This window comes from Schistocerca nitens, chromosome 1 (assembly GCF_023898315.1).
Source record: "Schistocerca nitens isolate TAMUIC-IGC-003100 chromosome 1, iqSchNite1.1, whole genome shotgun sequence".
NCBI lineage: Eukaryota > Metazoa > Arthropoda > Insecta > Orthoptera > Acrididae > Schistocerca > Schistocerca nitens.
Genome location: NC_064614.1, coordinates 1182315534 through 1182330665, shown reverse-complemented (window position 1 = coordinate 1182330665; position 15132 = coordinate 1182315534).

Below are 15132 nucleotides of genomic sequence, written 5' to 3'. Positions count from 1 at the left end.
TCGTCGTAAAAATAACATCATAATACCTCAGTCAACTCTCAAAATCGTCGTAGCTTCCTCCAACAGTTTCAAAACCTAAAAAAATTCTCTGCTCATGTCAAAAGTGTCATCTACCTCAAACGTACCTTAAAAATCATGATCTCATACCAAATACATCATTCAACGCTCTCATAGTATCACAATGGTTCTGAAAAAGTATGAACAGTTGACAAAGTACAGACAAAATACAATTTCGTAAGTGTGAAGTTATCCAACGGTGTAATTACGTAAACATCTGTCACTAATGTTGTAAAATAAATGTTTGTCTCTCTCAGGTAAATAATCAGATAGCTGTGTAATTCTGTGTTAGAGAAATATGGTACCGATGTGTAAAGTTGTATAAGCAAATACCATATTAGCTAGGGCTCCTTGTGCGTGCTAAACACATGATACACAAAGTAAGCGTGTACCCCCCTGAGGATTAATGTAATTATACCCTTAGGTGTTACAGATTACAGCAATGGAGTGAAATATATCTCAGAAAACTTTCTTTGTAATTCAAAAATCTTTAAAAATAAATGTTTTAAGTACAAAATTAATCACTCAAATATGTGTCCTGTAGCGCTAAACTGTACGTCATGTTGTAAGATAATCTCTGTGGAAGTCTCGTAGTTATCGTCCTCCGAAAGCTAAGTTCTGCAGAAGTCAATGTACTTACCTGATGATACACAAAAGTGAAATGCTTTGCGTATAGATATCTTAGTTATGCTTATTGTTGTGATGAAGAAAGTACTGTACTGTGACGTATTGTTGTGCCACGGAAAAGGCTGTCTCATTGTAGCTATACCACAAAAGTTAAATACTAAAACATGTTTCACTTTCCAGAAGAATTCAGAAAAATTGTGCAGATGTAAAACAGATACACTGCAAAAGCAACAAGGTGAATTGTGTCACACATTAGTAGCGTCGTGATATAGTCGTGTAGCTGTCAAATAAACTAACCACTGTGTCACCTGGTATTTCTCAGAAAGCACCTTGAATCCATAATGTATTTGCAAGTAAACCAAAATGTTGCATTAAAAAAGCAGATTATCTTTCAATAAACGGTTTTACATGTGAAATGTGGTGTAAACCTGTACTCTTCATAGTACTCAGACTTTCAACTGAAAAGCAATTGTCATGTTTTATACATCGGTAAAGAATGCTAAAATTTTTCTCAAGGCTAGCGTCTTATGTTATTTTTCTCGGAGCCAGCGGCCGCACGCGGCTGCCTGCTGTGCGAGTCATTATCTGTCTCTTTGTTGGCGCGCGCCGTTATTGGGATTAGGAGACCTAATTTCTACAAATTCGCCTTGCCGAGAGGGCCCTGCCGTGTCTAAATCCCGCCAGTTCTGATGCAATTCAGGTCTGTCGTTACGAATATATCGTCTGTCGTCATGTCGGTAGGTTCCGTAGTTTCTTCCTTGTCCGTCACGTGGTGGAGAATTTCTCCTTGAATCGTCACTGTGCGCCGAACTGTTGCGTCTGAAGTTATTCTGTCTCCCTTGATAATAATTATTTTGGTTCCCATACTGTCTGTTTCTATGGTTGTCACTGTCACATTCATTACTATGGAAGTGCGATCTTTCTCTGTACCTATTATTCTGCCAACGGTTGTTATACGGGTGGTGTCTGTTTCGGTCACGATTTGCGTTGTGAGAATAGCCTTGTCGTGTCCATTTATTATTTCTTTCATCGCGGAACTGTGACGTATGTGACCTGTAGTGATTGTTTTCCTGTTTTCGCATCCGGCGACTGTCTGTGTCAACTTCCAGTTCTTGTAAGAGTCCTTGAAAAGCTTCAATGTCGTCTTTGCAACGTCCTGCCAAAATAATATGTCTTAAATGTTCAGGCAGTTTGATTAAGCAAATGCGGATGAGTTCTGAGGGGCTGTATGGGTTTGACAGGTACTGATTCTTGTGCAACATGTCTTCAAAATATTTCACAAGACTGGAGAATTCAGATTGTTCGAAATGTTTCATCATTATGATGCCATGTTTTACTCGGTCTTGTGTGGCTTGAGACCAATATGCTGAGAGGAAGGCATGGTAAAATTCTCCTTCACTATGACAGTCGTGAATGACCGAACGCATTCTTACAGCTGGTTCATTCTCTAAATAGCCACACATAAATTCTAATCTGTGTTCTAATGACCAGTTGGGGGGAAAACAATGAGAGAATTGATGGAGCCATGCTTGTGGATGAATGTCGTTGGCAGAATTCTTAAATGTTTTAAATTTACGTGTAGTAATGAACAGCTTATAGTCAAAATCATCGTGTCGGCGAGTAGCATACCGGTCATTGTTACGTCGTGTCGGCGGTTCCATCTCAAAATTCGGTGTGCCTTGCCAATTTCTTTCATAATTTCCGAAGTGTCTTGTGTTATTATTTTGTGGCTGTTCCGTATTTCTACGTCCCTCTTCCCGTATTGGGGCGCGAGTGTCCTCTGAAATACGTAATTCTTGTATTACCTGTGTCAGCTGATCTTGTACTTCGCGGATTTCTCTTTGGTGTTGCGTATTAATTTGATTTTGATTTTGTTTGAATTTTCTAATTTGTTCATACTCTTCTGTGTCAGTGAAGGCTACAGGTGTTGTGTCATTCAGATCATCATCTACCCTCGTAGATAAGTTAGTGAACTGATCTGAAAGTTCGGCTACTTTATCCGATAATGTACTTATTTCCTCAGTGTGTTTTTCTGCTGTGTCTTTTAAGTTTTCCTGGGTTTTTGCAAGTTGCGTAACCGAATCGGTAGATGCAACTGAGTCAAATTTAGCTTGCAAGGTCTCATGATTTTCATGAACAGTAGTTTGCAGTTCTTTTATGGCTGCTTCGTGATTCTGTAGTGCATTTTCATGCCGCGAAAAAATAGGTTGGAAATGTTCACAAATTTGTGTTTTTACGTCATTACAGACTTTTTGACATTTCGATTCAATGTGATGTAACTCATTAGTTAAATCCTCACGTGTTTGTTCAAGTGTGGTATCTAACTTTTTAAGATTTTGTTCCACTGTGTCTAACTTTTGAAGATTTTGTTCCATTGTGTCTAACTTTTGAAGATTTTGTCCCATTTGTTTCATTTCTCTCTGATTTTGTTCCATTTGTTGCATTAATTGCAATAATAATGTATTAGTGTCTGGAATCTGTTTCTCTATGCTTTTTGGCAGTGCATTTTCACCGGCAACATTCACATTTTGACAAGCAGAAAATGTGTCTTGACTTATTTGAGAAAACGGTGAGGATCCAAAACCTGAATCTACAGTATTTGTGAGATCGTCTCGTGTCATTTCGGATTCCTGAGCCGAGCTATTGCCGACCGATCGATCGATAATGCTTCCCTGTTCTCTAATTGTTTCGCTGTCTACACCATTGTTTGCAACCCGCTCCATCTCCCTATGCGCAATTACCAAATTACTACTTTTAACATTAGTTAATTCATTACTCTGCGGCGCTAACATACTGCTTTCGTCTTCGCTGTCGTTTCCCAATTTACTTTGGAGCCTAGTGTTACGCTTTTCACACGCCATTATTGTCACAGTATTTCACACGACAACACAGAAAAAACACAATTTGAAGAGCAAAAATAAGAGAACACATTAACATAACACTGAAAATAATATCTAGTTAATTGCAGCTGCGAAATACTTGGTGCAAATCTACATGCATGCCACAACTATTTTACTATACAACACTGAAAAACTACAACTACAATGGAGATTCTCTCTACAATTACGCGCTAGCAATAAACAAAATCTACACTAATTATACAAACTACAAGAAAAAATCAGAAGATTCCAGTGAGGTATCCTAGACTAAGGGTCGACATATGAAACTTCCCCTTTGAATAATTTTACAGGACTGTGCTTAAACTGACACACAATATTTTTTAGCGCAATGCAATCTGACTTTCAACACACAATATTTTGTTAGCGCAACGCAATCTGACTTTCAAAATTCTCTACAAGAGAATGGCCCTGACTAACATTAAACTATCTCTTTCACAAATCACTTACCTCACAAAAATCTTCGCTGCTCAAGCTACTGCAATACAGCGAGCGCCACTACTGCCAGCTAAATAAAAGATTCGAACTATGGAAGGCACTAACTACTCATAGGGATAGTTAGCAAATAAAAGATATTAATAGAGAACCAACAATGTATTTACCTTGATATCATGACAAATTACAAAACTCCGCCATCTCTCTCCCCACATCCACCACTGCTGGCGGCTCACCTCCAACTGCCCAGCGCTACGCGCTGTTCACAGCCAGCTGCCTAACACTACAATGGTTGAGTATTACAACAATGCAAAGCAGCCACAGACTGCACACGGCACAGCCGGTGATTTTCATACTGAGGTGGCGTTATCAATAAAAAAACCTAAACAGCCTACTTACAAAGTGTCCTACCAATTAAATGCAGTCTTTGGTTAGCCTTCTGTCACGTTGAACGATTCCCTTCAGTCGTCATTGGTCCCGCTCTTGCAGCATCTTCTTCTAGCCGCAGCGATGTCGGAGATACGATGTTTTACCGGATTCTTGATATTTATGGTGCACTCGTGAAATGGTCGTACGGGAAATTCCCCACTTTACCGCTACCTCGGAGATGCAGTGTCCCATCGCTCGTGTGCCGACTATATCACCATGTGGAAGCTCACTTAAATCTTGATAACCTGACATTGTAGCAGCAGTAACCGATCTAACAACTGCGCCAAACACTTGTCTTATATGGGCGTTGCCGATCGCAGCACCGTCTTCTGCCTGTTTACATATCTCTGTATTTGAATGCGCATACCTATACTAGCTACTTTGGCGCTTCAGAGTATAATAGATGTATGAATGCAAGTTTTAGACACATGGTTGACATAGCCTAATGGCTGCCGGCACGGTAGCTCAGCGTGTTCGGTCAGAGAGCTGGTTGGCCTCTGTAACATAAAAAAAAAAAATACTGACTGAGTGGAACGATCAACAAACGAACTTGACCGGACGTCATGTGACGTCAGCAACGACCAAACACAAACACAGCGATTGTGACGGTACGCCACATAAACGGACATTTGGAGAAACGGAAAGGAAGTTTTTGTTGTGCGACTTGTGAATTATAAATTGTTTCAAGACTGTACATGTGTGCGCGATGTATAAGAAAGACTAAAAAAGTTAAATAATACCACCAAAAATCACAAACATGACCAGAGACTATTGCTTTATTGAAAGCTCTCCTGTTTTCATTTTGTCTAGCGGTAGGCCGCCATTCTAGTGCTGTCTGATAATTAACGTATATTTTTGAAAAATATAATTGAAATTGTTATTAGAATGTGTGTATTATTGACTTAGTTGTCACCTCTCATGATCACAACCATTAATTATAATTAAGAAAAATTTTACAGAACTTCGTAATGCAGGGAGTTCATCTCCCCTAGCAGGATTTGGTCGGCCATTACGCTGACTGAATGAGTTCAGTATGTTTCATTTTGGCCGCCTAACGGCAGATGAGATTCTCTCCAGTTTTACCTTGCAAATAATGGACTAGAAATATTGAAAATCATTACATTCCGCAATATCTCAGTTAATCTTTGTGTAGTTTGGTACATAAATAATCAGTAGCCCCTGAGACCCATTTTAATAATTACAGTTTACATAAGAATACATATATTTTCTTTTCCAAATAGCAGCGCTCACGCAAGCTATTTATCAGAAGGCGGTGAGTCGCGCGTTGTGTTTAAAAAAATATATTATATCGTACGCACTTCGGGGCAGCCGATGTCCCTACGAGTGTTATCGCGGTAAAGTTAACTAAAAGTCTCATGCTAGCCCACAATATTTAAAGCCAACCCAACCAAAATCATAAAATAACATATAATTATAAAAACAAAAATATACAATTATCCCGTGATAAAGTGGCCACACACTCATACATATACATCTATACCGTGATACGATTAACAACGTACAAAAAAAAAAAAAAAAAAGAAAAGAGTAAGGTGACCGCTCGCAACGAGCTGGAAATCCGGCTTCGAGTCTTGGTTCGGCACAAATTTTCGTTGTCGTATTTCATTATACAGCTGATGGTTGTCCGTATTCGCAACTCGAATACATTTCTTACATTCTTTACTACAGAAGATGACCTTTCTACACTGCAAGAAGTGACAAATGCATAGTTAATGAAGAAATTTGGGACGGTATAAATATAACTTCTGTGTCGAAGAGAACCATATCATATCTTTTTATTCCAACAGCCCTGTCGGTAATAATGACGGTGTCCCGAAAAATTCGCGCTCATACATTCCTGATCACTTCTTTGCTCAAATCCAGATGGAAAGAAGAAGAGTCTAATATTGCCTCCGAGGACAAAGGGAGATTTAAGTGGACTGGTTCAATCCTAAGTAACGAAATTATATCTCTGCTTGGTGAAAACTTGGAGATCATTGTCGAACAAAATGGTTTCTCCTTCTCCACATAAACTTCCATATTTTGTGGAACAAAACGCAGAAACAGCGTATTATGCACAGTACCTTAACTTTATGCACTAAAGATGAAAAAAGGAGATTAATATGCAGGATTAATGTATAAAATATGTCACATTAAGTATAAAAAATGAAATATGCAGAATGCATGAATGTGCTTCCAGTAAGGTCAAAATATGCAAACATGCACGGAAAACTCATGGTTGTATGGTATTGTTAGGCCATGAAATGAATAATATCAGAGTATGAGAAGTGTAACCAAAATACACAAAAACAAGCATTTGCATGGACATCCTGGCTTTAATAATGTACATAATCAAAGTGTGTTTGTTTACAGGTTACACTGTAAATACATTAATCTTTTTAATTTATTAGCAATCACTCATAAATTTTAAGTACTATTTCTGCAATTCAAATAAGTAAACGAGAAAATAATCAGTTGAGTCGATGACGAAAAACACAGGGGACAAAAATTATTTCACAAAATATTTGAAAAATCATCAACCTTAGATAAACACATGTTTGAATATGTTATCGAGATACCTAGACAGGTAAAGAAACAAACTGAAAGAGACAACAATCCAGATGACTTCTCCTGAAAGGTACTGTAGAAGAGGCATACTTCTACCAATAATAGAAGGACTCATTTCATATCTGGAGAAGAAATTACACTGAAACAAGGATTTCTTATCTTCAGTTGAAATAATGGAATCCATTAACTGCTATCAGGGGAATTTTGATAAGGTAATCGAACTGAAAGTTTACTTGGAAAATAGGGTGTCGCCAACCGAAGACACATTATTGTGTGAGAAATAGTGTTACCAAGACAAGTCTCTCCTGTCTGCTTGTGGTATTTGTATGTGCACATATACAAACTTAATATCTTTTAAGAAAATTAGTGACTAATTCAATTACCGCAAAAATATTTTTAAATATTTAATTATCTAAGAAGTCCATCTTTCCTGTAAAAACATATAAATGGTTGTTTAGTTCATAGACATATCTGATCGTCAATGAATATTCCGGTTTATATGACATGTATAGTGTAAGTACAACATTAAAATGCGATCAAAGACAAAAGAAATGAATTACCACGAAGGAGTTATCTGGATGGGATGGAAATCAGTAGATTTACGTACATATACAGACAAACAAATGATCACAATTTCAGAAAAATTAAATGATTTATTCAGGAGAAAGAGTTCCCCAAATTGAGCAAGTCAATAATGAATTGGTTCACCTCTGGCCTTTAAACAAGTAGTTATTCGTCTTGGTATTGATTGATAGAATTGTTGAATGTTCTCTTGAGGGATATCATGCCAAATTCTGTTTAACTTCCGCATTAGATCTTCAGAATCCCAGGATGACTGGAGGGCCCTGCTCATATCACTCCAAACGCACTAAATTGGGGAGAGATCCGGCGACGTTGCTGGCCAAGTAGGGTTTGGCAAGCACAAAGACAAGCATTAGAAACTCTCACCGTTTGGAGGCGGGAATTATCTTGCTGAAATGTTGGATCAAAAGGGCTTGCCATTGTCCGTAGAGGGCAACAAATCAGGGTGTAGAATATCTCAAGGTACTATTGTACTGTAAGTGTGTCGTGAATGACAACCAAAGAGTTTCTGGTACGGAAAGAAAATGGTAGCACAGACCATCTCTTCTGGTTGTTGGGTCATATGTTGGGTGACAGTCAGGTTTGTATCCCACCACTGTCTGCGACGTCTCCACACACGTATTCAACCTGGAATCGCGTTGAGTGGAATAGAATTGTCTTCAGTGTTGAGTTCCGCTTCGAATTGTGCCCCAGTGACCAGCAAAGACGGTGGTGGGTTGGTTCAAATGGCTCTGAGCACTATGGGACTTAACATCTGAGGTCATCAGTCCCCTAGAACTTAGAACTACTTAAAACTAACTAACCTACGGACATCACACACATCCATGCCCGAGGCAGGATTTGGACGGTGGTGGGATACCAGCTTGACTGTCTCTCGCCCAATGACCCGACAACCAGGGTTGGTGGTTTGGGGTGCCATTTCTTTTCATAGTAGGCACCCCTTTGGTTGTTCTACTGTGAAATGTATTATTCATAACATCCTTGGAATAGTGAGTCCAGGCGTCACAGCTCGTCAGTACTTGTTAATAAACATCATGCAGGGATTTTTGCAATTCATTTTATACAGTGCTAGAGGTTGTAGAGGGGACTTAACTATATCAAGTTTTACGTAGGAACTTAGGTCTGGTAACATCATGCAACGACGCTCCAAAGTGTCAAAGTTATAGGCCCCAGATTTTGTAAATGTACTTATCTGCAGAGTGATCCCGTGATAAAGTTACGAAGTTTCTAGGATAATGGAGAAGGATAAATGTATCAATTTAATGTAAGGGTCCCTGTACTGGGAACGAATGAGTCGAACGTTACTAGCAAAAATCGTCTGATACCTCTGGCAGTGGTATACATGTACTAATACTGTTGTTCCTAAGATTGTAGGGTAGGCAACTTTCAGAAGTGGTAGTATGGACCAAGACAAAATATCCAGTAAACATCGTCTCTAAAACGCATACCTTAAGAGCTATAAGTACTTGCTAAATAAAGAGATGAGTTTCACAGTAGTGAAGGTGAACAAGTGCTCCTTCTCCATCATCCTAGAAATCTTGTCCATAAAACGCAGAGAGATCGTGAGGTCGGGTTGTAACAATATATTTGCATACGTTTTGGCACAATTAACTTAGAGAATGCCCCTTGATTGTTCTGTTTTTCTTTCAAGCAACTTAATTTGAGCGCATTCATCCATGATAACTTTGTAGCGCAATATCACAGCGTCAGCATATAAATTTTTCTGCTTTATTAACTATGTACATTTAAATTAAGTGTATAAATATGTTGTTTATATTATTGTGATGAACAATTAAACTTTCAAAATGCTGTAGGAATAATACCACTGGTCAGAATGATGTCAAATCGCTACAATATTATCGGAGAAGGGGGAAAACGTATGGCAGAAGAAGAAAATAGTGTGAAATTTGAACAATAGATGGTGCTGTATGTTTCAGAATACATAAATGTAAACACCTGTCATGCGAACACCCCATTGCAGTTGGTATAAACGCGCCAGGTACACAGCTTTTCCTCCTTTTGCTTCTCGCGACGTTCGCCATGATTGTCTCAATACAGGATCGCGCTCTGCTTGTAAAGCTGTATTACAAGAATAATGACTGTGCACACATTGCTCTGCAGAAGGTCCAGACACTGAAGAGTTTGAAAAAAGGTCATTGGTCCGATGACTGCCGTGGGTCTGGAGAAAATGATTCGGAAGTTCGAAAAGACAGGTTCTTTTGGTGTGCAACCTGGTAGAGGGAGGAAACGAATTACTTCGACGTCAGTGGAAGCAGTATCCACAGCAATGCCAAAGGAGACAAGTGGTGGTGTGCAAACATGTAGTGCATGGAGAATTGCCTGAACATTGAACATACCTGTGAGCACAGTGTGTAAAATCCTACAAAACACGCGTCTTTGCTATCCATTGAAAATTACCCATGTGCATGAGTTGCTTCCTGTTAACCTGCCAGCAAGAGAGATCTTTACTTTAGAATTTCTTGCTCACTTGGAAGTGGACAATGGATTGGCTGTGAGCGATTTTGTGGGCAGACGAAACCCACTTCCATCTGACAGGATATGTCAATATACAGAATTGTCCAAATAGCAAGGGAAAATCCACACGCAAATCAATCAGTACCACTTCATCCTGAAAAGGTCACTGTGTGGTAAGGGTTTACAGCATCACTTATCATATGGCCATGTTCTTTCGACGATACACGTGCTTCCAGCCCTGTTCCGTCACTACCAAGTGATATGAGTGTCTTTTGCGGTACCATGTCATTCCAGCTCTCCAACAGCGTGGATGTGTGGATAGGATCATTTTTATGCAAGATGGCGCACCTCCATACATTTGCAAATCCAATTAAGCAATTGCTGAAGCGCCATTTCGGATATGCTAGAATTATTAGCCACCATTTCCCTACAGCCTGCCGTCCCGATCGGTGTGACTGCTGGCTGTGGGGCTATCTGAAATACGTTGTGTTCAGTGTTCCGATTGCAAAATTAACATGCATTGACGCAATGCCCAACACATTCAGAATGTGACCCCGGAAACACTTCGATCAGTTGTGTAATGTGCTGTTTCTCGATTTCAGCTTGTTGCAGAAAACGGTGGACAGCATATCGATCATGTTTTGCGCCAGTCACACGGAAATTAATAATCCGATTTGATTTTGATTGGTGCTTTTTATGCGGTTTTTGGCCTCGGGACAATTAAAAACTAATGTGAGTAATCTTTTTTGTGCGGTTTTTGGCCTCAGGACAATTAAAAACCGCTTTTTCCCATCTGATGTGATATGACCTTGCTGTGGTGGATGGGGGTACACAATTAACAGTATTGCACCGGTACACCCATGCACACTGAGTAGTACAGTTTGTTTAACGTCAAACGTACACCTTAAGCATTGTTGTACGATTCATTTGTCATTTGTAGTGGACCACTATTTAATTATGATTCTTACAGCGCCATCTATTGCTACATTTTGTAACTATTTATTTTTCTTCAGCCATATGTTTTCCCCTTTCTCCGATAATGTTCTGTTGTGGTTTGCCGACATTCTGACCAGTGGTGTTATTTCTACAGCGGTCTGAAAGTTTAACTTTAATTATAATCCCCTTGTATATATGTTTTAATAATTTCCTGTGTGCAAAATAACCAGTGAAAGAGAATATAAAGAATGGTAGTAGACGCACTGGCCAAGTCAGGGAATATCGTTACGTAAACCAAAGAGGTTATTGTTACTGTCGTACTGTCACTGGGCGCAAGAGCGCGCAACATTCATACAGTGTTATCAGGAGGCAGTCGAGAGTCAATTAGTAGCGAGCGAGCGGGTCGGACAAAAAGGGTAAATTCTGCTGCTAGAGGACGCAAGAATTGTTTCACTGCAAGATCCCACATACTGTACAGCCAGGAAAAATGTGGAGAAGTAATTGGGCACAACGCAAAGCATAAATGTTATCGTCTTTAAGAAGAGTGCTGGAGGCTCAACGTTAATTGTGATGAAGAGCCTGGGGCCTTACATTGTACGCTATGAAGTAAGACCCGATCAGTTTATCATTTAGAATTTAAAGGCTTGCCAGTGTTAGTTGAGAATCGTTCAATAACAAATACTTTAGCAGCTTATGTGTGTTAAGGTGTTTAATCCTCAGTAACAAATACCCAACAGGATCCTCTCTGTATCCATGATTAACCGAGTGTGTCATTAATGAACTGAAAGTAAATGATATGAAGTATGAAGTTTATCGAACTGATTTATAGTTGAAATGAAAGTGAACAAAAATTTAGTTTTTTTGGACTTGTTAATTAAGTGCTGATTATTGACATTTTAGGAATGTAAATGTATCACCTTTCGATAATGAGTTGGCAACATTAGTGGAGAATGTGTCGGGTAGAACTTCCGACCAAAAGGAGGAGCTGTATGATATTTTAATTAACAACAAAGAGGTATTTTCAGATAAACCTGTTGTGTACGTGAATTTGAATATAAAATTGAGACGATGTCCTATGAACCATTTTTGGGACTAGTTTATCGAGTATCAATAGCTAGGAGGGAAGTTGTACAAACACAAATAAACCGCATAGAGGAGTGGGGCGTCATAGTACGTTCTAAAAGCCAATACAACAACCTGCTTGTTTTGGTGAATAAAAAAGATAACAGTATGGGTGTCGCGATAGATGCGCGTAGTATTAACAAGGTTGTGAAGTGTGGGACGGATCGTCCTGAGGGTTTAGACGATGTTTTGCAAACGTTTCACAATGTGCAGCATATGATAAGCCTTGATCTGAACGCTGGCTATTGGGAGAATCGCAAAAAATTGACAGCATTCCTGTTTGCTGGGAAATGTTATCAGTAAAAAGTTATCCCTTACGGATTGAACACGTCAGTATCGATTTTCATCCGAGCGCTTGATTGTGCAAAGAATTCGGCGCCAGAATTACGATCTATGTTGACGATTTGTTAATACCAACGTCATCATGGGAAGAGCATTGTGAACTATTAACAGAGGTTTTCAAAACACTGAGACACGGAGGAATGAGACTGAAGTGAAAGAAACATAAATTTGTGAAAAATGAAGTTGAATTTCTAGGCCATATCATAACTAGGAATATCTAAAGACCCACGAAAAGTAGAGGTGATAAGAAACTGTCCACCCCTAAAAACAAAAAAAAAACAATTGCTGGCTTTCCTTGATCTTTGTAATTTTTACCGTAAATATGCAGAAAGGCAAGCTTTTAATGACCCAAATTAAAAGAAAAACAGTGCATTTATTTGGACAGAGAAATGTCAAATAGCGTTCGGTAAACTAAAGGATGAACTAATAAAATATGTAGTATTAGCTGACCCAGATTTGACAGTGCCATTATACAAATATTTCAAGAAGTAGAACAAGGGGAATACAAAGAGTCTTGGTCTATTACTTTTGCTGGTAGAACTCTGACAAAATACACTCCTGGAAATGGAAAAAAGAACACATTGACACCGGTGTGTCAGACCCACCATACTTGCTCCGGACACTGCGAGAGGGCTGTACAAGCAATGATCACACGCACGGCACAGCGGACACACCAGGAACCGCGGTGTTGGCCGTCGAATGGCGCTAGCTGCGCAGCATTTGTGCACCGCCGCCGTCAGTGTCAGCAAGTTTGCCGTGGCATACGGAGCTCCATCGCAGTCTTTAACACTGGTAGCATGCCGCGACAGCGTGGACGTGAACCGTATGTGCAGTTGACGGACTTTGAGCGAGGGCGTATAGTGGGCATGCGGGAGGCCGGGTGGACGTACCGCCGAATTGCTCAACACGTGGGGCGTGAGGTCTCCACAGTACATCGATGTTGTCGCCAGTGGTCGGCGGAAGGTGCACGTGCCCGTCGACCTGGGACCGGACCGCAGCGACGCACGGACGCACGCCAAGACCGTAGGATCCTACGCAGTGCCGTAGGGGACCGCACCGCCACTTCCCAGCAAATTAGGGACACTGTTGCTCCTGGGGTATCGGCGAGGACCATTCGCAACCGTCTCCATGAAGCTGGGCTACGGTCCCGCACACCGTTAGGCCGTCTTCCGCTCACGCCCCAACATCGTGCAGCCCGCCTCCAGTGGTGTCGCGACAGGCGTGAATGGAGGGACGAATGGAGACGTGTCGTCTTCAGCGATGAGAGTCGCTTCTGCCTTGGTGCCAATGATGGTCGTATGCGTGTTTGGCGCCGTGCAGGTGAGCGCCACAATCAGGACTGCATACGACCGAGGCACACAGGGCCAACACCCGGCATCATGGTGTGGGGAGCGATCTCCTACACTGGCCGTACACCACTGGTGATCGTCGAGGGGACACTGAATAGTGCACGGTACATCCAAACCGTCATCGAACCCATCGTTCTACCATTCCTAGACCGGCAAGGGAACTTGCTGTTCCAACAGGACAATGCACGTCCGCATGTATCCCGTGCCACCCAACGTGCTCTAGAAGGTGTAAGTCAACTACCCTGGCCAGCAAGATCTCCGGATCTGTCCCCCATTGAGCATGTTTGGGACTGGATGAAGCGTCGTCTCACGCGGTCTGCACGTCCAGCACGAACGCTGGTCCAACTGAGGCGCCAGGTGGAAATGGCATGGCAAGCCGTTCCACAGGACTACATCCAGCATCTCTACGATCGTCTCCATGGGAGAATAGCAGCCTGCATTGCTGCGAAAGGTGGATATACACTGTACTAGTGCCGACATTGTGCATGCTCTGTTGCCTGTGTCTATGTGCCTGTGGTTCTGTCAGTGTGATCATGTGATGTATCTGACCCCAGGAATGTGTCAATAAAGTTTCCCCTTCCTGGGACAATGAATTCACGGTGTTCTTATTTCAATTTCCAGGAGTGTACAATAGAAATTATACAGTCTCTGAAAAAGAAGTTATGGCTATAGTATGGTGATTTAAAAAATTTAAAGATACCTTATGGAGGCACAAAGTCATAGTGCATACCGAACACAAGGCCTTGACAATTTTGAAGAATTGCACGATAGGCTGAAAAGATAAGTATTTTATATACAACAATTTGATTTCGAGATATGTCATGTGAGGGGTGTAGACAACTATATAGCCGATGCATTGTCTAGACTGCCTTATGATCCTGGTGGAGTAATTAACAAGGAGGGCGCAGAGGGAATGTTTAAAATAATGTACTTCAAGGATGTTGACGGAAAAAGGAAAATAGAAAACTTGCCGTGAAACATGCGTCGTTACCAGAAGGAAGACGAATGCTTGAGGTTGGTTAAAACTGAGTTTGATGTTAGGAATGGCAGGGGTTATAAAATCTGTGGTGGTATCCTACACTCAAGGAAGAATACAAATAAAGAAGAGTGGTGTGTGAAGTGGCCATAAGAATATGTCCCAAAGTTCATCGATTATTTTCATGTATCTTTTGCTCATTGTGGAGCGAAAAGATATGTGGATAAGATCGCTGAATCTGTGAGTTTTGAGGATATGAACAGGAAGGTCGCTGACAGTATTCGAACATGTGATAGGTGTCAAAACGTTAAGATGACAAACGAGACTGGTCATGGTC